This window comes from Canis aureus, chromosome 22 (genome assembly GCF_053574225.1).
Source record: "Canis aureus isolate CA01 chromosome 22, VMU_Caureus_v.1.0, whole genome shotgun sequence".
Lineage (NCBI taxonomy): Eukaryota > Metazoa > Chordata > Mammalia > Carnivora > Canidae > Canis > Canis aureus.
The window spans coordinates 28,761,061-28,786,487 of record NC_135632.1 but is presented as its reverse complement, the minus strand read 5'-3'; the positions used below and the strand labels follow the sequence as shown (position 1 = coordinate 28,786,487).

General features: G+C 38.3%; 1 protein-coding gene and 1 long non-coding RNA gene across 3 annotated transcripts in view; one reads left to right on the top strand and one right to left on the bottom strand.

Moving 5' to 3' along the window:
- KCNH8 (potassium voltage-gated channel subfamily H member 8) overlaps positions 1-25,427 on the bottom strand; it is a 363,281-nt gene that overhangs the window by 262,581 nt on the left and 75,273 nt on the right. The window lies entirely within an intron of this gene.
- LOC144293961 (uncharacterized) lies at positions 5,239-6,190 on the top strand. 2 transcript variants are annotated; one of them, XR_013361311.1, is made up of 2 exons: positions 5,239-5,440; positions 6,005-6,190. It is a non-coding gene; the product is annotated as an uncharacterized LOC144293961 (long non-coding RNA). The 2 variants fall into 2 exon arrangements; XR_013361312.1 differs by having other exon boundaries at positions 5,239-5,471.

Genomic DNA, 25,427 nt, shown 5'->3' with positions numbered 1-25,427 from the left:
TTTAAGAGATAGGGATGCTAGGTAATTGGTTCTCTTGCCCTTGTAAAGGCTCTTCTGGCATTGCTATTCATCCATATTAGGAAAGCAAGATGTATTTGCTCAGCATGTAGTGATAAAACCAAAAAACAGTTATTATTCTATACAATAAGAATTCTCAGAGAGGGGTACAAGTGTTGCAAAAACAAAGGCTTGGAATAATCTTTACTTCCTGGATTTTGTTCCTTTCTCAGTTTGTTTTAGGATTGTCTAGTCTACTATTTTCTCAGTCCACTGACGTGAAAATTATACTATTTGATATATTGGGACCATTGCCACATAGAAGAGTGGTCTTGTTCTATATTTGCCTAGGAAGTAAAAGCAATGTCCATGGATTGACACCACAAGGGAAAAGATTTCATCTTAGCACAGATATAATTGTATCCAATATCTAACACTACCCAAAAGGTCACAAGCTACCTCAAGTACACTGAGCTTCCTAAGAGCATTCACTGAAGCGGATGACCGACACAGATTTAGCAGAAAGGGACTACAATGAGTGGCAGAAACTTGGCCTAGATGGCTTTTAAGATCATTTGAAAAACTCTAAGAGATAATCTTGCCACTTTGTTGAAGATTTTCCTCCTACCAAGCCTTGGATTCTGGTCTTTATATCTAGATATAGAAATAAAGTATTCCAAACCTAAATGCTAAATTTCTCATTATAAAATTTTTTTTCTCATTATAAAATTTATAGGGTATTATGTATATATTTATCCCATAACCAATAGTTTCAAAATGGACCTTTTCATCACATTTTTCTTATGCAATGGGATACAATTTAGATTTAAATTGTTTTGAAATGAAAGGTATAAACACACACACACACACACACACACACACACAGACAAACACAGATTCTGGATCTACATTGTGGGACTCAAAGTAGGATCAAAGGATATACTAATTACACAGATTTCTCAGTGTTGTTGTTTGCATTTGTTTCAAGTTCACTACATGAAGTACAAGATCTTCATTGCCTGCATTTATATGGCCCTTATTATTTACTGATATTTGCTTCTGAACAGATTCATGTAGATCAATGAAATCAATAAATGCATTGCTATCCAGTGGGTATGCCAACTATGGCTGCCCTCTAATACTCAAGTGTCTGGTCCTTGTGCTAATGTCAAGGGCAGGGTTTTATAAACCATCATGGCTTTTGGAGAGAACCAGGATGCCACACACAATTGAATAGGTCATGTCCCAAGTGAGTGTGCTCAACTGTCAGTTATATGGGGACTGAAATGCAGCCTGCACTCAGCTCACCAAGCCATGAGCCCTAATATTGGGTCATGTTCACTAGACATATATCTTTCATCAAATGACTAGTCCCAGAAGATTTACAAATAACAATTATAGAAATAAAACAAATGAAAAAAGCCTATACTACTCTTTATATGCTAATGCAGCATAGTTTAACTTGACTTTGGAAAACACATTCATACCCTATAATCTCATACTCTTCTGTAATACAGATAAAGATACTGTAATATAAATAAGTTAAGTGATTTCCAGAGGAATTACAATTAGTCAAAAGAGAGTAATAACATCAAGTTCAACTGGATTTTTAAACCAACTGATTTTTTTAAACAATTGTATTAAAATATTTTTAGCATAATATATATATATATGGCACACAGGATATTGAAATCTACTGTATTACAAAAAAGTATGAATAATTTCTATATTTAAAGTTACATTTTTATGTTCCTCTTTCTTGTCTTAGTTCTCTCCATTTAGTCATGTTCTATATAGACACCTATTAATGGAGACCGTGTCATCCTAAGTCTACAATTTGGATGAATAATTTAATGCACTGCTCAAACTTACACCATATGCCCCTTTCCTGGTTCTGTGAAACGGGCATATAACATGATTACATTGTAATAGTTTTATCTAATTCTATATGGGATATTGTGATTTATAATAAGAAATATATATGGTCTCCCTGGCACAGAGCTCCTAAAATTCTTGCAATGTTCCTAAGCAGTAAGATCAATGGGAACCTTTTGTCATAATAGTTGATCTTGTGTCCTCAAATACCCGTAGAGTGAAATAGCTCCAGGATAATAAAGATGAAAGAATTAAGCAGAAAAAACTGTCTTTTTGAACCAGTCCCTTTCAACCATACCCGAGTTTATGCTAATGAAGTGACTTTTGGAAAGCCCCTAAGAATGGGCATTGATTGCCAGTGGAGCTAATCATGTGATTGGAGGTTTGGAACTTTCAGCCTCACCCTCACTTGCAGAGAGGATAGAGGAGCTAGAGGTTGAACCAATCATTAATGACCAATGATTTAATGACCATGCCTATATAATGATGCTTCTATAAAAATCCCATGAAGATGGGTTTCAAAGAACTTTAGGGTTGGCAAATGCATAGAAATGCTGGAAGAATGGAGCACCAGGCTGGCCCAGAAGCTTCACATCCTTTCCTCACACCTTGCCTTAGGCGTCTGTTCCTTTGGCTGTTTCTGAGTTATGTCTTTTTAGTAAACCAGTAATGTAATAAGTTAAATGTTTTCCTAAGTTCTATGACCTGCTCTAGCAAATTAATTGAACCCAAGGAATAGGTCATGGGAACCTCGGATTCACAGCCAGTGAGTCAGAAGAACAGGTAACAACTGGAACTTGGGACTTGCATCTTTGGACTGAGCCCTTAACCTGTAGGACATGATGTTAAATTGTAGGACATGCTGCGCTGGTGGCGCAGAATTGCTTCATGTGCAGAAAAACCCATACATGTGGTGTCAGAGCAAAGTGTAGGATGAGAGCAAAAAAGAAACTCAGGACTGTTTTTCCAAAACACCAAAATTCACAAATTACATCATTTTCTCCAATCTTCGTGTTCCTGTCTCTTTTATATACCAAACTTTAACCAGTGCCTTCTTACTCTACCTCAACACATGCAACACTCACAGGTGGACATATCAGAGTTTTCCTCTTTACTTCCCTCCCCCACAAAAGACAGTAGATTAATTCATCTCAAATACATTAACAGGTGGAAAGGGTAGTGAGGACAGGATGAAGGGAGAAGAGAATAGATAATATGTGATTTATCAAGGTATGACTAACCACACATTTGTTATTGTTGTGGTTGTGGTTGTTAACCAAACCCCATACAAAGAAAGGCTTCAAATGATTCAAAGAGACACCAACAATTTAAATTCCTCTGGGAAATCTATGGAGTCCTTCACATACTAGTAAAAGATGCTCATTTTATTTTTTTACTTTTTAAAAGATTTTATTTATTTATTCATGAGAGACACAGACAGAGGGGCAGAGACATAGGCAGAGGGAGAAGCAGGCTCCCTGTAGACAGCTTGATGCAGAATTTGATCCCAGGACTGCAGGATCATGACTTGTGCTAAAGGCAGACACTCAACCACTGAGCCCCCTAGAGTCCCCATAAGATGCTTATTTTAGTTATACCAGGAGGTCCAGGGCTGTTTCACCAGGCTTTTCCCTGCCTTTCACCACCACAGTTCCCCATCTGGACACAAATATCACTTATTCAATGACTTTTCTTTTAACTTATCTCTACATACAAGTCCACATGTTGGAATCTACTTTATCAAACAAATTTGCAATGTCTGCTTCCCAAAGAGTGCACAACTGCATCCTTGCCAAAAGTTGTTGTTGCTAGCTTTAATTTAGCCATTTCCCTGAAATAATTATTTTCAAAGATCAGGTCACTCCAACTAGCATACTTTTCACTCAGCACCTTAGGTTACTGTAATTCTGTGAATTCAAAGTAGCTGAGACATTTAGGGGCATTAAAAAGATTTGCATTCAGCCCCCACAGTTTTAGGAAAAATCTATTTATTTGATAATATTTATCTTTTTCAGTTATAACAGGTTTACACAGATGCTCGCTGTTACATGGCTTTTACTATAAAATATTCAAATATAAAATTAAAGAGTAATGTGTCAAAACCTAGATCCTAATCATACAAAATTAATGAATATTAAAGTATTTCCATATTTCTAATTTTGCAATACTATAGATGCAGTGTCATGACATGCCTTTGTCAATGGTAGGCCTTCTCATCCTCCCCTAGAAGCACACAAAATTCTGGAATGGGCATATACCGAATTCACCTTTGTTTTTATATTTTCATCATTTTTTGTATATATAAACAACATATAGAAATGTTTTATGTGTTTGTAAAATTTACAAAATTATATTATTCTTTATGGATCATACTGAAGTCTATTCCCCCAACACCAGTAAATTTTGTGTTTCATATCAATTCACATTGATAACTATACATCTAATTGTTTCATTTTAACTACTGTAGGGATATATCACAGTTAATTTACCTATTCCTCTATAGATGGATATTTAATTTCCTTCTTTCCTTCCTCTCTCTTCCTGTAATAAAGTAGCAAAGTGCATGAGAATAAGTGTCAGAGTTTCTAGAAGTTCACTGTTACCTTACATTTTTAATAGCAAATTGAAGAACCTTTCTTATTAGGAGACAAGCATTATAACCTATAAAAGCACCATATGTATTTTGCAAACTATCCCACAATTAATCCACTTACTTTCATTTTTCTAAGTATAATTAACAAAGGATGCTGGTGACCCCTCTGATACAAATTTTCCACTTACAAAAGTTCTTCACCTACTATGGTATCTTGAAATTGGCATCCACTCAGTGTATTGACAATAACAATAATACCAAATCAAAGCTGTTTTCAACAGTAGCAAGAGTTAATATTTGTTGGGCCAGGCAGAGATGGAAGCCACTTAAGATACCAGCTTGGTTCACATACAGAGAAAGAATATGATAACATGAGGTATAAGGATAAGAGGCAAGTAGCATTTATACTCAGAACATCAAAAAATTTCCAGATGATGGGGGGAGCTATTTAGGATAAAATATAGAAAATCACCATTTTGTAAGTCAAAACTGATAATACATAAAAATAGGCTGTTACTCATACTTTCTGGATTTGACATTAACAGGATTGGTATTTTCTGAAATAGTCAAGAACTATTTCTAAGATACCTGAAGGGCCCAAAGCATGTGTGACCCATACCAATCAAAATTTGGAAGTGTTCCTTTCCTATCATACCTCTTAGATGCTTCAGACCATTCTCACGTTAATGGGTGGAAATCCACCCTTTATCAAGGGCTGCCAGCCAGAGTTGTTCATTGGTGACTTCACAAAGGCTCTCAGCCAAAGGGAAGGCTCAGGGTTGGTGATCAACCTCATGCCACAGGGTGCTACTTACACCACCCAAGGAGGTCTCTTTTTCTAATGGATCTGTCCACCAGATGTGCATTTTTTAACTTTTCACAAAAGCACTCTGTAGGCTACTATTGACCGTCTCTTAAATTCTATACAAGCCTGGAGAACTGAAGTATAAAATGAGCCGTGTATGGAGGGGAATGGTGAGCTGGACCTTCATAGCACATGCAAATGGTGACTCTCCTCTATTAGAAGGGACCCTTGGTTTTCTTGTAGTTCAAATCTTTCTACAACAAAAATCCCTCTGCTGAAGTTGTTGAGAGGTTTTTTTCAGTTCTGGATTCTAAGTGAAGGATATGGCTGGGGAAATAAAAGCAAGAGTAAGATTATCTTCTTGGCAACCAAGCAGAGATGACGTATTCCAGTGACATTAGGATATTTGCAATCTATTGATTGAATTTAATAAACCTGTAAGGTGTGTTTTGTTTGCCAATCACACAGGAGGCTTCCATTTGACCACGTATTTTTCTTTAAAACTAAACTAAACAAAACAAAATAAAAATCTGTGGTACTAATTCCTCTTATTTTCTTGCTAAAAATAAATTCCAACTGAGATACAGGAGCAAATATCTCAAATGTGTGATTTGAAAAATTTTAAAGCATTTTAGCAAAGGGACCTCTGACTTTAGCTAGGTATTGTGTATTCACTTGTGGTGTCAAGTCTCAACTCATTACAATTAATCTATTGTATTGATTTAATATCTCAGGCAGAGATGTATTTACCTGGCTAGAGCACTGTGGAAGATGCTTCTAGGAGAAAAGGAATGTTTGCAAATGAAGATGAGATCCTCTGATGAAAGGAAAGCTGACAGTGAGTAGCACTCACAGAATCAGACCCCAAACACTCATTACTTCAAGGCTCAATCCCCCAAATTAAAGCTAATAATGATTTAGTTTTGCATTGTTGGGTATTTTCATTCTGTAAAAGAATACCTTGGGGTAGAAAGGAAGCCAAGCAACAGATTTGCTCTTGTAGGCTGGCGCATTAAGAGAGGGTTATTTAAACTAGAGCCAAATTACAATGAACCATTTCCACGATAGATGTCAGCAATTCCACAGAAAAGAAGCCCCCTCTCTTCTCTAATATATAATCTTACTGTTATTTTAAAAATTTTTTCTGATTTTTTTTTAATTTTTTTTAAATTTTTATTTATTTATCATAGTCACAGAGAGAGAGAGAGAGAGAGAGGCAGAGACATAGGCAGAGGGAGAAGCAGGCTCCATGCACCAGGAGCCTGATGTGGGCTTCGATCCCGGGTCTCCAGGATCGCGCCCTGGGCCAAAGGCAGGCGCCAAACCGCTGCGCCACCCAGGGATCCCAATTTTTCTGATTTTAAAATAGATCTGTTCTGATCCTACAAGTAATAAGGTACCAAATAAAATGTAAAATATAGAAAAAATCATGATTCTATTAAAGATCATCAGATCATTTTTTTCACCTTTATCATTCATTCATTCAAAAGAAGCTATAGATTGTCTACAACATACCAAGGATATTCATAATAAAAGGAATACACTGAATAAGACAATTTCTGCCCTCAAATTATGTGTCATCTAATAAGGAACATGTATAAATACACGGGAAAATTTAAAAATCACTGTTATAGGGACGCCTGGGTGGTTCAGTGGTTGAGCATCTGCTTTTGGCTCAGGGTGTGATCCGGGGCCCAGGGATCGAGTCTCACATTGGGGTCCCCACAGGGAACCTGCTTCTCCCTCTGCCTGTGTCTCTTCCTCTCTCTCTCTGTCTCCCATGAATAAATAAAAATCTTTTAAAAAATCAGTGTTATCATTGAGGTACAGATGCATATTTTATATTGAGATACAATGAAATTTGTGAAACTGCATCCTTCATTTTCAGTTAATGTAAATTTTCTCTATGACAGTGGACATATACGTATATATTTAGAGATGTATTTATTTTAGAGAGAGAGAGAGAGCATGTGTGCAGGCACAAGTGAGAGGATGGGCAGAGGAAGAAAATCTCAGGCATACTCCCCACTGGGCATGGAGCCTGACTCCAAGCTTGATCTCAAAACCCATGTGATGATGGTGACCTGAGCCAAAACCAAGAGTCAGACACTTAACTGACTGAGCCCTCGACAGTAGATACATATGTTTATCATGTTACAGATTACAAAGTAGTTCATGCTTTGGATATACTACAATTTGTTGATCATTTTGTAATGCTTGTATGTTCTGAGCATGTAAACCTTTTCACTCTTTAACTAACGTGATGGTGGATCTTTCACATTTGTCCCTAGGCAAATTCCTAGAAGTTCAAAGGGTAAGAACATTTCTAAAACATCTGGCACACATTGCAAAATTGCTTTCCAAAGAAAAGCATTGTGCCAATTTACATGTCCACCTAGAATTGAGCATTTTAAAAGATACACACACAAGTACACATTATTAAATATTTACACTGTCCTTGATTTCTTCAAGGTTTCAAAATTATCTAAGTGTAAACAATCTGTTTGTTCATAGTCACAAGTAAATAGGTGTTTATAGGGACACCTGGGTGGCTCAGCGGTTGAGCATCTGCCTTCAGTTCAGGACGTGATCCTGGAGTCCCAGGATCAAGTCCTGCATCTGGGTCCCTGCATAGAGCCTACTTTTCCCTCTGTCTATGGCTCTGCCTCTCTTTCTGTGTCTCTCTTGAATAAATAAATAAAATATTTTTAAAATATATGTGTTTATATTACATAAAGATCCAGATTTGATTGGTTTCATCTGATTGTAAAAAGTAACCTGTTTCAAAATTTAAAAAGCAAAGAAAATACAATTTTTGGTATCATGTAATCAATGACACATTATGCACTTTGCTGTAATCTTTTATCACAACCATCTAAAGCCATGATGTATCAAGATGGCATGGCAACTGACTTGTCTTCACCTCTCTTCAGTAGGCACCTGTACCTAGTAGGTATCTGGTTTCAAGTAGCATAAAATCATCTACTGATTATTTAGGCTTCATTAAACTTTTATGTTTACTCTTTGCAACTATAAAATTGAGTTAACCACCAATAACAAGTAAAAAGTATTCACATACATGGAAATCAAGAAAATTATCTCTACAACTTCTATAAAAACTGGGAATAAAATTCATTGAAACTCAAATTATTAAAACACATTATTTTTGGTCAACATCTTCTAGTATTCTGTGTGTGACAGACACAAATTGATGGCAATATTATTTACTTCCTCAACTACTTTCCTACCTTTTAAACTACAAAGAGAAGTAACAGGACCTAATAATGGACATTTAGAATGAGAATCAATTGCCCCACTGGAAGAGCAATTCTAGATTAATTCACAACTTGAAATGATAAATGTCTTAGAATTTGTTCTATAAAAAGATGCCAAGTTTGAAGTTCAGGGATCTGGTTTAGGACTTCGTTTAGCTTTACCATTTACTAGTTGACTGACCCACAGCAATTATTGTACTTTAAAGTGTTGGTGCCCTTATCTATGAGATGGTGTTGTGGGAATAAAATGAGTTACCACTCATAAGAGTGCATGGCATACAGTAGGTATCTTGGATAACAATCTTTTTCATAGCTAGGACAGTTTCTGTAGCTTCTCTCATAGACCTTTTTAGCCAAACCACTAAGTATGTGGATTATTCATGACTTTCCAGCTAATGTTCTACTTTTTATCTATTTTGGAAAATAACCTGATGAATACAAATGAATACCAATTAGCTAAATATACTGGTGATGTAGCACATGAATAAACCACCATTTTATTTGTCACTGGGGATAAATTTTTTCTAATGAGTCATAGAGCTAGCAATGGTGTGAATAGAACATTTATTATATTTCCTATAATACAATATAGAATCTATTTTATGGTTTGATTGAGCTGCTTCTAAAATTTCACATCTGTGCCACTCTCATCCAATGGGTCCCAGATGACTATCATTTTCATTTTGAAAGTCTCACATGATGCAAAATAATCTAGAAGTTCTAATAGTACTTGATATAAGCATAACATGGTTTAATGAAAAAAGTATAGCTTAAAGGTTAAAAATACTGCTCTCAGAGATGAGCAAACTTTTTTCTGTAAAAGGCAAGAGACTAAATATTTTAGGCATTGAGGACCATCTCATTTCAGTAACAAATACTCAACCTTGTCATAGCACAAAAGAAGCCATAGAAAATACAAAAACAAGTAGTATTATGAGATACTCTTTTATTCTTTTCAACTATTTAAAAACACAACCCCTATTTTTAGCTCACATGTTGTTCACAAACAGGAGGGGAGCCAGATAGGGCCTGCAGACAGCAGTTTCCAGATCCCTGCTCCAGAGTCATACTGTCTGAACTCAAATTCTGGCTTTATCCCTTGCTGGCTGTGCCACCTGAGTGAAGTAGTCTCCTCTGTCCACTTGAGTCTAAACTGGAACAATAACCTGTACCTCATTCATGTGAGTGTTATGTGATCTGAATGAGGAATATACAAAAGTGAATTGTATTATGCATGGAGGGTAGCTACAAATGGTAGGCCCCTTCCCATCTAAGTGTTTTTATTTTTATGGGCATCCTGTATAGTGGAAACATAAGATCTTAGAATCCAGACAGACCTGCACCCAAATCCTAACCACTAATTTTTACCCACATTACTGAGATGTAACACTGAGCCTATAAGCAGGATTCCTGTGAGAGTCTGGTGTATAGTATATACTGACTGTTTCATTGAGTTCCTGGCATGAACAAGATGTTTTTAAAATTTTGGTTATTGCTGTTTTATGCTAAACTCTTTTTTCCAAGGACGTAAGTAGCTGACATGCTTTATATCGTTGTACCACTTATAACAGATGTGTGTGTGTGTGTGTGTGTGTGTGTGTGTGTAACTCTGGTTAAGCTCTGTATTGGGAACAAAGCACTCACATTCAAATATAACCCATGGTGATTGTTAGGAATTCTTGAGTTCTCATGTATATGCTAGTTTCCAATCTAGACACTGGGTCATCTCTAGGAGCAAAAGTTCTCAAGAAGGGAAAAGTGTCAAGTATAACCATCTTACTCCCTCAGATCCTCCCCACTTCTCTGAGGTATCTGAAGAGAATAAAATACTGGCTTACCAGAAATAGAGAACACTAACACTATGGATTGGCAACTTTGCCTGGGCTGAGAAGAAATGAGTAAAAGGAGAGGGTCAAGGACAAGACAGGCTAAAGAAGAAAAGGCATGGATGGAGGGAAATGTTTTGTCTAGTCTTCAAAGTTAGTGGGAAAACCAGATTGAGGCATCCAAAGAGGGATGCTGGCTCTAGGGGAGAACCATGACGCTTCCTATATTATAGCTGAGTGAGTACAAACAATAAATTTCAGGCAGTGATTTGCAGGAGTCACTGGATGAATCTAGGTAAAAGAAGCCCAGTGAAGAATCCAGGTAGAGACCTGTGAGTATGGCTCTGAAAACAGACCCTAAATCATATGGTCTTGTGGAAAAGTCAAGGATATGAAAATGGGACACTGTGGATCTTCAGAACTGTGCCTAAGCTGCAGACCTATGTGCACTGGTGCTGTTTCCTGTTATTGGAAATCTGGCAACATTTTAAGATGAGTAGTCCTCTGGAAGAATACTGTAGAGCTCCAGGGGGCACTATTCAGACTATAGTAGTCTCGTGTAAATGGCACCTGCTGGAGTTCTGCAGAGCACAGCCTGCGTAGCCCAAGCATTAGTAGACAGCTGCTTTCCCTGCAGAATGAATTTTCCCTTGTGTGTGTGCATGTGTATGTGTGTTTGCATGCAGTGCTGGAGCACAAACCTTAATGCTGAACAACACATGATGCCTCCAAGTGTAACTTGGTCTCTTAGTGCCAAAACAAAGATGATAGAAACTATACTTTCTTGTCTTGTTTTCCACAAAAATACCAAACACCTAATACCATTTCCAAAGTCTGAGGCAAAAAATCTTTGGGTATTCCAAACATGATTGATCAAAACTACCTTCTGTAGGACCCAGGATGGAAATTTCACACATAGACACGCACACATACAGGCATACCACACACGCAAATATATATAATTATACCAAACATATGCAAACTTTTTATAAAAATAAATGTGGTAGGCATTGCCTTTCCTAAAACTATCCCACCAATACTGCTGGTAGTTGAAGCATTGGTAAATAAAATAAGTATTCCCAGTATGAAGGCTGGAAGAATTTTACAAGTTATGCTTGCAAGATAGGCATTTGATATTTATATTATTGGAATATCCAAGACTACAGGAAGTTCCATATGGTCAAAAGGAATTTCAAATCAAAAGATTATTTCAGAATTTATATTTCAGTTCCTTACAATGTGGTTTACTCATGGTATCACTTTTCATAGGCAGGAAAGTCATAATAGACATCTGTGAATAAACAAACAGTATATTCACTTAAAATCACTGGATTATATGTACACCTGACCTACCACAACAACCAAAATACTTCATGGAAGAAAATAACAAGTATTTTAACCATCTAAGTTTTGTCCTAACTTTAGTCACATATCATGGAGGTAAATATTGTCCAAATCAATTATCTATAAGTGTAGGACCACAAAAATACAAGGATTCCCAGAATAGATGAAAAAGCATGCGCTACAGTATAAGGCTTATAAAGAATTGTCAAGTCCACATCAATAAAACATGCCACCTTTCACAAGCCATGAAGTAAGCCAACCATTTTGTAAGAAGGAAAATTAGGAGTTTTACACACGAAGGGCAAGTTATTACAGTGAATATACATGCCGCATTCAGGAGTCAGGGAAAAGTCAGTCAGCTCATTCTTTGAAGTCTTCAGGTAAAAAACAGATATTAAAAACAATGACTATTAGGTTAATCTACTACATATACAAGAAGCAGTAACTGCTGAAGTTTTTGACCTTGAGTAGCCTAGTATGGCAGGATGTGATGAAAAGATTTCTAGGATGTGAGTCAGCAAAGAGGTTTTTGATATTACTATGTTACTAATATTCTATGCAACCTCTCTGTCCTCAGTTTCCTTATCTATAAAACAATGGATTGGATTTTTATAGACCTGTCCTGTTCTATTATGTCTCTTCAAATCTTCCTTCACATTAGTATTTAATTTCAGGGACTAGGAATAAAGTCCAAACCTCCCAGGTTTGCATTCAATTTTCCATATAGTGATGACAGCTTTTGCCTCCACCTTTGTTCTTGTTTTATTACTGAAACTACACCAATGTTTGACTCAGATTCTCTTTTTCTCTTGCTCTTCATCATGATTACCTCTGTTTTTCTTCCTTTTTCTTCAACTGAACTTTTACTCCATTCTATCACTTCCCAAAACCATCTCTTTGTTAGAGTTCTATGTATCCGTCACCACTATAAGCTATATGCTCCTCAATGTCACAGGGTGGGCCTTATGCATTGGTTGCACCCATTAGTACAATACCCAGCAACACCCTGTCCAAAATATATCCTTGAGAATGACTGGTGATTGATTCTAATCTTGGGCAAAGAACCAAAAGCCTATTTATACTTTTGTTAAAAATCAAAACCAGTGATCCCTAAAATAAAAAAAGACAAGAAATGACAAGCGTTAGCAAGGATGTGGAGAAAAAGGAACCTCATGCACTGTTGGTGGGAACACAAATTGGTGCAGTAACTGTAGAAAACAATATGGAAGTTCCCTCAAAAGTTGATATTAGAAATACCTTATGATCTAATAATTCCACTGCTGGGCATTTACCCAGAGAAAACAAAAACACTAATTCAGAAAGATATATGCACCCATGTGATTGATTATTGTAGCATTATTTACAACAGCCAAGATATAGAAGTAACCTGTGTTTATCAACAGATAAATAAAGAAGATGTGATACACACACATGTACATACAATAGAATATTATGCAGCCATTAAAAAGGATGAGATCTTGCCATCTGCAACAACATGGATGGACCTAGAGGATATTATACTAAATTAAGTTAGTCAAACTGAGAAAGACAAATACCATATGATTTCATTCATATATGGAATATAAAAAATAAAACAAATGAGTAAACAAACAAAAAGCAAAATCAGACCTATAAATACAGAGAACAAACTGGTGGTTGCCAGAGGGAGATAGAGGCTTCCAGTTACGGAGTGAATCAGTCATGAGAATAAAAGGCACAGCATAGAAAACATAATCAGTGATATCATTATAGTGTTGTATGGTGACAGACATTGGCTACACCTGTGGTGAGCACAGGATAACATACACAGAAGTTTAATCACTATGTTGTATATCTGACACTGATGTATCATCGTGTGTCAACTATATTTTAAAAATCCTTTAAATTAAAAATTAAAAAATTAAGAAAATTTTTTAAATTTTAAAAAATCAAGGTGAGCCTTAACAAACGTCAATTCTTCTCATCCTTATGGGAATGAATGCCTTTGAAAAGGAGAAAATTAAACATTTCAGATTATTGTAAAAGGTTTATTTATTTATCTTTAAACTAGAATGGCTAGGTTTCATAATTTTCAAAGCAAGCATAGTTCAGGAAACAAGAACAACATTACTAGTCTAATTTCTCATAGGCTTCACAGCAACTCTTAATGAACTTCATTGTCAAGTGCTTTAAAATCCTAATGGCTGGATAAAATTTAGTATTTTCTATTTTGGAACATATAATATACTCGCCATTGAAAAGTGTCAGGATTTGCCTTTATTCAAAGTTTAAAAAAAAAAAAAAAACTCCTGTTGAGTTAGGTTACTCTATTCCCCATGTAAAAAAGAACTCTACTAAGAGAATAATCACAGATTGCCTTGTTAATCTTAACAAAAATCTTCACTCTCTCTTTTACGATATGCACATATTCTCCTACAGGGAAGCACAAATCAATAAGAGATGTGTCAGTATAGGTCTTTTTTTTTTATATAAATTTATTTTTTATTGGTGTGTCACTATAGGTCTTAATCTGCATTTATTAATTCCTCTTTGCATTACCAAATATGATTTCAAGTAACTTTTTTAAAATCTTCCCAATCCTTAACTTTGCATATCTTTTTTGTCTAAGAAAAGACATTAAAGTATTTGAGATGAAATTACAAAGTGATGTAGCAGTACAACCTTTAAAAGGCAGAAATTATTTAAAACTTTTTTTCCAAACAAATAGAAGAAAATGGTAAGTAAATGGTGAGCCCTTGAGCCAGAGTTTGCAGTTTTATGGTCCCACATGATCATGGAAGACTAGCAGGCAAAGATGCTGAGCTATACAAACTCTGGTAATGGGAATTGGTAATAAATGGTTGAAGCAGACCCATGCTATATAAGCAGTAAATTTTAAGACTTCAAATGAAAAGTAGTACAATGGACTCCAATCCCAAATAAGCACATTTAACTTACACAAACTTAACACACAAGTTCAGCATTGATATGTAGATAAGTAAATAAATAATCAAATAATCTAAAAGAGAGGAAAAAGAAGCAATCATTTAAATAGTATAGGTAACTATTCCATTCAGTTGGAATAGTTTCAAAGATAAGCCTTTTTTAAAAAATTATAATGTGGCCCCAAAACATATGGCAACTACTTTATTAGAAGCTCAAGTCAAGCATTGGTTACCTGTTCATTGCTGGGGAAAATCTGTGTTAGTAAAAGACAAAATGTCAGTCCGCAATAGACTTACTTCAGAGGGGACGGTGGTAGGTAACTTAAATCACATGCAAATTTAATCCTATATAGAGATCTTAGCAGAGAAATGCTGTATAAAGTGCCACTCTTCTAATGCCCTATGTTTGGAATTGTTGATCTCAGGCCAGAATTATCCTGTCCAGTAACCTTTGCTCAAGTGTCAAACAATAATAATGCAGTGGAATCTTAAGGGCTCCAGTGGTATCTTCATCTCCCACAGCATCTATTACATGTAGAGTGCTAATTACTCTTCTCCCTTAGGAACCTGACCCATTTAATACATAGGTAAAAAGATAAAGACCAGAGAATATTTGTGACAGAGATGGAAAGAGAATTGGAGATGGGGTCCCTATATTTTGTTTTATAAAATGAGAAATTAAAACCCAAAAGTCCAGGGATTTGATCAAGGTCTCTCTGTGCACAAGGCAGTGCACACTGGAGTCATTTGGGACGTCTCTAGGGACAGGAAATACAGGTCTTTTTCATCAGAAAAGCATAATATGGAGGCTTTCTTTTATTTTCCATATGGGCTTCATCCTAAAAAGTATCCTGAACAAAATGGATGCTACTGATCTTGCTGCAGATTTCTCCGTGGTTGAAGCAGAAGTTTCAAAGGTTTTAACTTCTCTACAACAGGTTTACATTTGAGTTGGAAAGTTCATCTGAACCACTTACTTTTATCAAAGCTTACCATCACTATTTTTATTGGAGTGCAATTTATTTAAAGGGGGGGGGCTGGTACTATTTGTCACACCACAGCCAGTTTTATAAGGCATTACTGCTGTTTTCTGAAACCTTTACTGCAGTTATACTGACTGGAAATGCCAAACAAAATTATCCTCTGTACACAAGTGCACAGGTTTTGACCTACTTTAATTAATCAATCCTAGTTCACATAGTATTATTATTTTTTTAAAGATTTTATTTATTCATGAGAGACACAGAGAGAGAGGTAGAGACATAGGCAGAGGGAGAAACAGTCTCCCCACGGGGAGCTTGATGCGGGACTCGATCCCAGGACCTCAGGATCACCACCTGAGCCAAAGGCAGACACTCAATCACCCAGGTGCCCCACAGGTAGATACTATTAAACATTTCACCACTAACTTTTCTCCCAGAAATTTTGAAGATATTTTGGCTATATAAAACATTTATTTTAACTGAAGAAGATACTATATACAGAGAGTAAAGGCACTCAGCAAAATTGGCATTTGACAATTTTCTCATATCTGCAAATAATTAGAAAAAAATATTTTTTAATGTAAAAATGTAATTTTCTATGTAGAGGAACATGGTCCCTTTTGGAAGGCAGATAGATAAGCATTCTTGAGTAATTTATAGAAGCTTTAAGGCTATGAAATTCTACTCAAGTTGCCTGACTCCACTTGTTTGTCCTATAAAAATGGGATGCTAATGTTATTTTTTTCTCATGCCTAGAGACTTGATAAAAACTAATTATTTAACATATACATATTTTTTAGAAGATGTAGAGGCTAGTGAAATTACTAATTTTTTTCAGTGATATTACTAATATTAACTTAAAATGACATAAACTTTATTCGAAATTAGTGTACATTTGACCCTAGAGGACTTGTTAAAATGTAACGAATTATAAAGACTCGATAAGTCAGAGGTGGGCTTAAAGCTTTTTTTAAAAAATAGGGGGAATTTTGTAAAAAAAAAAAAAGAAAGAAAGAAAATATATTGGAAGTCAAGGAAAAGACTTATTTAGGATGAGAATAATTACAAGAAGGACAAAAGGTGTCCTTTGTAAGGATACTTACAAAAGATACTGTGATACTTTTTACAGACAAGATGTTGGTTCTGTCTATTCCAATCCCCTTTTTACCCCTCTGTTCAGGTAAGTGGGGTTCGGGGCATCATAGGAGCTGCTGTCCCGCAGCAAAATCTCTAGCCCTGCTTTTATGTGTCCTGACACCTGATGAGTCATGGAGTGGGTGGCCTGAGTATTCCTGCGAGCCATTAATTCCTATACCAGATAACTAGCAATAGCTATACTTGGAAATTACTGAAAACTACATAAATATATTCTGCTCAACCTAAACTAAATAAATATTCCCAACTCAACTTCCACGTTAGTTGAATCCCAAAACTGCCTGCAGCAAACACAAAGGCAAGTGTGGTGGAGGGAAAATTAGAATGGAAAGAAACAGTACAATGAAACTGTTGTGGTTAAAATACATTACTTTTGAAAATTTTACAAACAGAAATGATTAATGGTATATTCTAGGGCCGCTATCGAGCCAAATGAAAGGCCCTGAAAGCTTAAGTTTCATTAAGTTTCTGATAAAACCTCATCTGCAGAAAGATCCCCATCAAAATGAACTACCTCTGGGGATACCTGGGTGGCTCAGCAGTTGAGCATCTGCCTTTGGCTCAGGGTGTGATCCTGGAGTCCTGGGATTGAGTCCCACATTGGGTCCCTGTGGGGGGGCCTGCTTCTCCCTCTGCCTATGTCTCTACCTCTCTTTGTGTCTCTCATGAATAAATAAAATCTTTAAGAATAAAAAAAAAGAGCTAAGTCTGGAGTCAAACACACACAATGTTTTCTTCTAGATGGTTCATGTGGACAGCACCAACAGAATAGAGGGAAAAAAAGAGACACAGTTCAGGAAGCATATGACAGGTGGCTGAAAAGGAATAAGATGGGTTATTACCTGTGGATTCAGGGATCAAATGTGTTGCCTTAGTCAACTTCTACCTCCTGATACCCCTCTGTTTTATGGTCAGTCATGGATAATGTTGCTATCCATGAATGAGTGTGGCTGGAAAAAAAAATCAATGGCATGTTTCCCACATCTGTGTGGCCAGGACTTCCGCTGTGAAATCTCCTGTTTTTGAAGCCTTTGTTGAGAAGGTTCACCTTCTGGGCTGCATGATGTCAGAAACACCCTTTCATGCTCTTCTACAAACTTCCAAGTCTTCTCCCTGACAGGTAAATGTCTTTAAGTGATATTTTAGCATTTATTTTTGGAAGCCATTCCTGAGTTCAAGGAAAAACCAGCCAAAATGGCCACAGCAAGACCAGATGGAGATGCAGCCTGAATGAGATGTGAGCTGTGCTCTGCAGCTGTACTTCAGATGGAGTTTAAAAAGTATTTCAGAGCCATCTACTCTGGGCCAGCATCTAAGCTGGCACCAGAGTGAAAACCAGCATTGGGTAAGACATGTTTGCCATAATTAATGTCTACATTCTAGGAGGACAGAGGCTCCTACAAAATAAACAATATTTATGAGGACAAAGGATGATCACAGGTAACTTTCATATAAAATAATGGAGTTCAAGACCAAGAAATGCACAGTGAGCTACCTAACTCAGTGATTCTGCTGGGAATCACTCCTGACATTTGGCTACCAGGGGCCTAGGAGAAGCCTTGATGAGATTATTAAGAAAACTGGATGTGACATCTGTGGGCCATTTAAACCCCTTCCACTCTAGTGAAGCCAAAGAAATGTATCCCAGAGCACTCTGTGGTCACTCTAGGAGCATTGTGCTTTCTGACACTAGTAGGAAAATCACAGCAAGTCATGATGTCCAACTTCTCAACCTTAGAGTTTCTTCCAGGAGCTTCACTGATTGCTTCTCTGCATACTAAATGACAGTAGAAATAGGTCAAGAAAGGCCTCTCGCTGTCTCATCAGAAGAGTTTTGGTTTCATAGTGTATGTGCAAAAGGCCTTGAGCTCTCAGAAGGGAGGGATGGCAAGCACTTGCCCAGATCTAGAGTAATCACGAATGTGACATTCGGCTGAAAGTCCCAAATGCAGGGTCCTACAGGAAAGCCGTGGGTGCCACAGTGCTCAATAAAATAGTTATATGTTTCACTCTCCTCCCGCCTGCCTTAACCGATGTACTAAAATAAGCATCTCTACAACTAAACCCATAAAGTAAAATGAGTAAGCTGCACATATTTTTTTGAGCTGCTATTGTGCTATTATGGCCCATAATATTTGTGTTGAATAGAATTACTTTGAATCACTAAACAGAGATTCATAGATGGTTCAGAATACCAAAGGTCTCAGAATCTAGTTTAGATTCATTTAGGTCAATGAAAACAGCTTAATTCACTCAACTCCAGTGGCTCCGAATATCTGTCATGCAGGTGTTTGGAATACATCAGAGAGTAAAACAAAGAGCCCCTCATTGGGCCTATATTCCAATATCAAGGTGGGGAGAAGAAAAACAATAAATAGCAAAACTAGCAATAAGCAAATTACCAAGTATGTTAGAAGATGATAAGCAGTCCAGAAAACAACAGCAACAACAGTAGACAAGGGTAACTGGGGGGCATGGAGCAGAGTTGAGATATGATTGTAAATAGGATGATCAGGAGGGGGAAGCATTACTGAGAGGGGCCTATTTGAAGACAGACTTGAGAACGGGGCACCTTGTGAGTTATGCGGACAGTCAGGGTGTGGAGATGCTCCAGGCAAGGGAACAGACAACGCAAAGGCCTTAAGGCAGGAGCACATCCAAGCATTCAAGGAGCAGCAAAGGTAGCATGGTACCTCCCAGTGAATAAGAAGAAGCACAGTAGTGGTAGTAGTTGAACTGTGCTCCTCCAAAATTATATGCAGAGGTCCTAACTCCCAGTATCTCAGAATGTGACCTTTTTGGAAACAGAATCAATGCAGAGGTAATTAATTAAAATGAATCATACTGGAGTAGGGCAGGCCCCAAGTCCAGGAGAACTAATGTCCTTTAAAAGGGGGGAAATTTGGACACAAACACAGACACACACACATACACACACACACACACACACAGGGAGAACACAGCGTGAAGATTGGAGTGACATAGCTGCAAATCAAAAAAACCACCTGAAGCCAGGAGACAGACCTGGAACAGAGTCTACCCTAGAGCCTTCTGAGGAAAGGAACACAGCCCTGCTGACAGCTCGATCTCAGACTTCCAGTCTTCAAAACTGTGAGATAATACATTTCTGTTTTTTAAGACACTCAAGTTTGTGTCACTGTGTTATGGCAGCCCTAGCAAACTAACAATGGGCAATTAGGCCAAAAAGAGAATAAGGATCAGATGATAAAGGGTTTTCATACACGGACTTTGGATGAAGAGTCATGACAGCATTTTCAGCAGAGGAGTTATATGATCTGCTCAGAGGAGGCTGAGTTCTTCAACTTTATGAAGTCTCAGAAAAGGAGAAAACATGGCAAAGAAGTTGACAAGGAGTCACCAGTGATGCAGGAGAAAAATCAGGAGATTGTACAGCAGGGAGTGCTCATGGTACTTTTCAAACTGAGATCATGGCCAGATGGTATTGTAAGAGCAGTCCATTGTCAGCGGATCAGGGATCACCAGTGAAGGGGAAAGAGGGAGAAGTCCATCAACTTCTTCAAAAGCATACAAAGAGCCAGTTAAAGCATAAAAAAAATAAAATAAAAAAACTACCCTCTTAAGTCCATGGAATCCATTATGGTTAGTGGTGTTTTTTTTAATTTCTTAAAATTCAGACATCACTTATCAAAAGAAAAAAAGAAGGTAAGAGATAATATCTGGTTTCATTGTATAGGGCTTCTTCTATTTGTGTTGAACAGAATTACTTGGAATCACCAAGCAGAGATTCATAGGTGGTTCAGAATACCAAAGGTTTCAGAATCTAGTTTAGATTCACTTAGGTCAATGAAAACAGCTGAATTCACTCAGCTTCAGTGGTCCTAATATCTGTCACACAGGATCTTAAGAGGAAGTCTGTAACTCCGCTTCATGGCATTTCCTGCATCCCTAACTCCTCATCTAAATGGCCTTATGCAGAGGGGAAATTCTTTTTTTTTTTTTTTTAAGATTTTATTTATTTATTCATGAGAGAGAGAGAGAGAGAGAGGCAGAGACACAAGCAGAGAGAGAAGCAGGCTCCGTGCAGGGAGCCCGACGTGGGACTCGATCCTAGGACTCCAGGATCACACCCTGGGCTGAAGGCGGCGCTAAATCGCTGAGCCACCGGGGCTGCCCAGAGGGGAAATTCTTGATTATTGCCATGGTCCTAAACCAACTAAATAAAGTGACTGTATGTCAACTCTGAAATCTCATATTGATGGACACAGAACATTTTAAATAATCCCAGCTCCTGTCATTTAAAAGCCTCACGATACAAACAGGCTAGACTAGCCTAGCCTGACACCTACAAAACAGACTCTGAAGCTAGCCTGCCTGGATGAGAATCCTGCCTGGAGAGCTCACTACCTACAGGATCTTGAGCAATTTGCTTAATTGTCTTGTGCCTCAATGTATGTATTTGTAAAGAGGGGACAGTAATAGAAGATAATAGAAGTGACTTCATATTGGTATAGTAAGGATTGAGTTAATATTTGTATGAACATAGAACTCACTTAGCACTCAGTAAAAACTATGTATTTGTTAAATATATAAACCAGTGTGTATTTTTCCTGGTCAAGAGTTTTGACGAAACTAATGAAGTTGCTTATAAAAGAAAAAACATATATTAAAGACAATTTTTTCAAGCTCTTAAAATGTTTTGCCTCTAGAAAGCAATGTCTGTGTTAAACTACTCATACATAGGTATGAGTGCTCATCCACTCACCAAATGGTCACCTCCTTTAAAAGTTTGAACATGACAGATTTTTATAAATTATAGAAATGCAAGGTGAAATTTCTTAAGCCATCTGTGCTAGATAAGCTAAAACAGAATGCTCTGCAACAAAAGTAACGACCCCCGTATTAGCGGTGATGGTAGCTGTACACAAGCAAAAATATGAGCCGTCTACAAGGGGTGCTAAGGCTTTCCATGAATCCCTCATTTCATGCTCACAATCACCTCAGGAAGTGCACCCTGCCATCATTGGCTATTTCAAGATGAAGAAACAGTCTCAGGGATATTAAATGCCTGCTCTCTGCTCACGCAGCTACAAGGCGGTGGGAAACCTGGTTTGAGCTCTTCGCCACTCTGCCTGTGCGCACAGAGCCCTGCTTTCGCCCTGCTCAGTGCCCTCGGGATCCTGCTCCTTCCTCGCCCTGCCCCGGGAGCCTCAGCACCCAGGACCTGGCCCGCCGCCGCGCTGCCGCAATCTCAGCGGCCAAATGGAAAAATCAATCCTGTTGAAAGCTGTTTCCTGGAGAATGCCTCCCTTGCTGCTGGGGAAGCTGCAGAGAGCACAGAAGGGGATCCTGATGTATTTGGGAGTGGGCAGCACTTTGTGTTGCCTTGAGGACAGGCATTTCTGTGCAGTGGGGAAAACAGAAGATCTACCAAAGGCGCTCGGAGCGTGTACACGAAGGTGGCCCCCGACTCTGACTCGCTTTCCTGTATGAGGAATCACTGTAATTATTAACACTTTTGAAGCTGCCGGTGACGTTTGCTCATTTTCCTGAAGTTAAAATCCACCATAATCAGAAGAGTAGGAATCATGACATGTACAGATCTAAGAAAAAGGGTCAGGAGCTACCGGTAGATATTGATCATAATTGGGAATTTCAAGTTGAGAATATCTGCCCTTCCAAATAAGCATGGCACGAGGGCGCCTGGGGGGCTCAGTTAGTTAAGCAACTGACTCTTGATTTCTGCTCAGGTCCTGATCTCAGGGTCCGGAGATAAGCCCGGTGATGGGCTCAGGAGGGAGTCTGCTTAAGATTCTCTCTCTCTTCCTCTTCCTCTGCCCCTCCCCCTGCTCGCACTCTCACACTCTCTGCCTCTCTCCCTCTCTCTCAAATAATATATAAATAAATCTTCAAATAAATGTGGCACCATTTGAATTTCATCCATTACCTGCATAAAATAAACACACTTCACCCTGATGTAGAGGGAAGCCAGCCTGCCCCAGCTGGTGCTAAAACCTCTTCCTATTTTTTTCTCTCTCCATTCCTCGCCGGCATGGAGAAAATCAGCTCCAAGAGCCATCAAGCTAAGAGAAAGGGCAAAATTTGATTGGAAAGTGATAATTCAAGTTGTTTGTGAATGACAGGTAGAGCCAGCAGGTTCACTAAACATAGACAAACTTTATTAGCAAAGCTGCTCATTCAAATTATCAGAGGAACTAGGTTCCTGAACCCATAAATGGTTCATTGCAAGCATGCCCATTATTCTAAATTCCTATTAATTTCTCAATTCCCAGTTGGATTCGGCTGCCTTCAAAGGCACATTCTATTTGCAGTTTCTGACACTCTGTAGGGATGGCTAATAATTTCATCTAACTGTGGGACAACTAAAGATGTGACTGAATTAGCTACAGCCGTACTTCATCTAGCCACAAAGGAAATGTGGCAGTGCTGAAGAGTGGAATCACCTTCTGCAGTGGAATAGACTGCCTCTCTGAAGAAAGGAGGGCCTACTGAGAAGAATACCAGTTCTTTATTTATCAGTTTGTTTGGGGGGGAGGGGAGAGAAGTTGTGTCACTGTCAAGTAATTACTACCACATGAGAAAACAGGAGTCCCTTAGGGTCAACTGGGGAGCATTGGCTAGGCTGAGAAATTCTCAAAAGAATCTGCGTATGTTGGTCACATAAAAAACCACAGAACCAGAATACATGTTGGGATCATGGAAAAGACACAATTAAATACAAGACTTGTTGACTTGTCTGCTGAATATTTCACTACACGTTAGAGCATCTGAAAATGGAATGGGCTCAAACAAGTTGTTCTCATGCAGTGTTGGCCCAATTATCCTCAAGATTGACGCAATCTCTGGTAAATCTAGGCCCTCCTAGTTCTCCTAGGTCCGGAAACAGCCTTTCAACTGTCTTCTCCCCCAACAACCCCCATTAAGTGCCAATGTGTGGTAGCAGGAGTTATAAATAAACCAGCTGCTAAGGCCCCCAATAAAAACTACCATTTACCTAAAAGGGATTCAACTGTCAAGCTGTCACCTAAGTTTCTGAACCTCAGCAAATGCCAGAGCACAAATCCTAAGGCACAGAGAACAAGTTTACCCCAAATAAACATGACTGGAGAAGTGCAGCATGATTTGCTTAAACAAGCTGACTCGCTTCAGGGACTGGAAAGGTAGAGCTCCAGTCAGGATGTTAATTTACACTCTTTGGTGGAGAAAGGGAGAGAGATACAGGACCAAGGCAATAACAGCAGGAGGTGCTTAAGCCTTCATGGAGCAGATAAGGGGCACATGGACCTTTCGTGATGACAGTGGGCACAGGCCTTGGATACTGTTGAACAGTAATCACAAACTTCGCTCAGAACCAGTGACAGTCCATCCTCAAAGCCAAGATGGCTCGGCATAGAAGACATGCTGGGTTAGGGAGGACATGCTAGAAGAGGGAGATTATCTCAATCATGAGAACATAATAGTTAAAAATACAGGATTTGGAGTCAGATAAGCCTCGTGTAATCACCAACTTCATTATCTTCTAGCTCTATGTGCTTGGTACATGTCTGAGGTCAAGTTCTTTAAATACAGAGCCTGAAACAAAGTTTAAGATATACCTAATTTATTGAGGGAGTGCTTTCAAGAAAAGCTTTTAAGAGAATAAGGGGAACAGAATTAAGAAGGGGAGAAATGACATGGTTTCTGATAATGTAACCTTGACCTGATCAATAGGGGACCTCTGGAAGGTGAATACACCACAGATTTGTCCCTGCCTATCGTCCAAGGAGCTGGCTTTTGTAGCCCTGGCCCACAGGTAGAAGGGAAAGATTGGGAGAGTCTGTTAACCTCCTGGACAAGGGCAATTAATTATTTGAGGAAAGGGGAAGCTGTGAGTTTACCAGCCAATGCTGGTAGCAGCTGTTGGATAGGCTGATAGTAGTCTGGATCCAATCTAGATATAGAAATTATACAGTAGGTTAAACAGAAAAATTTTAATATAAATAATTACTATGATTAAACTGTATAACATTCTAAGACTGAAAGAGAATATCCTAGGAGGGGCAAACTGGAAGAAAAATGTGGTTCAGCCCACCAGAGAGTAGAGAAGTACACTGGTTTGGTCAGGCTGAATATGGTTGGTTTGCTGGGCAAGCCATAGGCCACCACCCACTGGAGTGCAGAGTAAGCCAGGGGTGGATGACCAGCATTGATAATGTGGGTGTGTATGTGTTGGGAATCTGGATGCTGGCAGGAGTCAGGGGGTCGGGTAGGAGCCTCACTGAGGCTCTGGTTTTTGTCAAGAGGGCTAGAGAAAGATCAAGGCTAGGCTAAGTCTGCATTCACATCACCAACCTCCAACACCCCTCTGAAATGGGCAGAAAAGCACCCCACCCCCCAATACACACACCTGCAGTGTCTCTGTAGCACCCTCTACTGGAATTCAGTTAACACAGAGCATATATTGAAAAGTGCTTTGGGAGCTGAGGCAACAAATTGGTAATGGACATAGTACTTTCAGTCCAGGAAAGGAGAACTGGATGGAGTTTCAATGGATCCTACCAGTGCCCACTCTTCACAGTTTCCTCTTCTAGAAAACAGAGGTAACATCCAGTATAAAAAATTATTATGCAGATTAAATGAGATTTTGTACAGTGTCAAGCACAGTACCTGG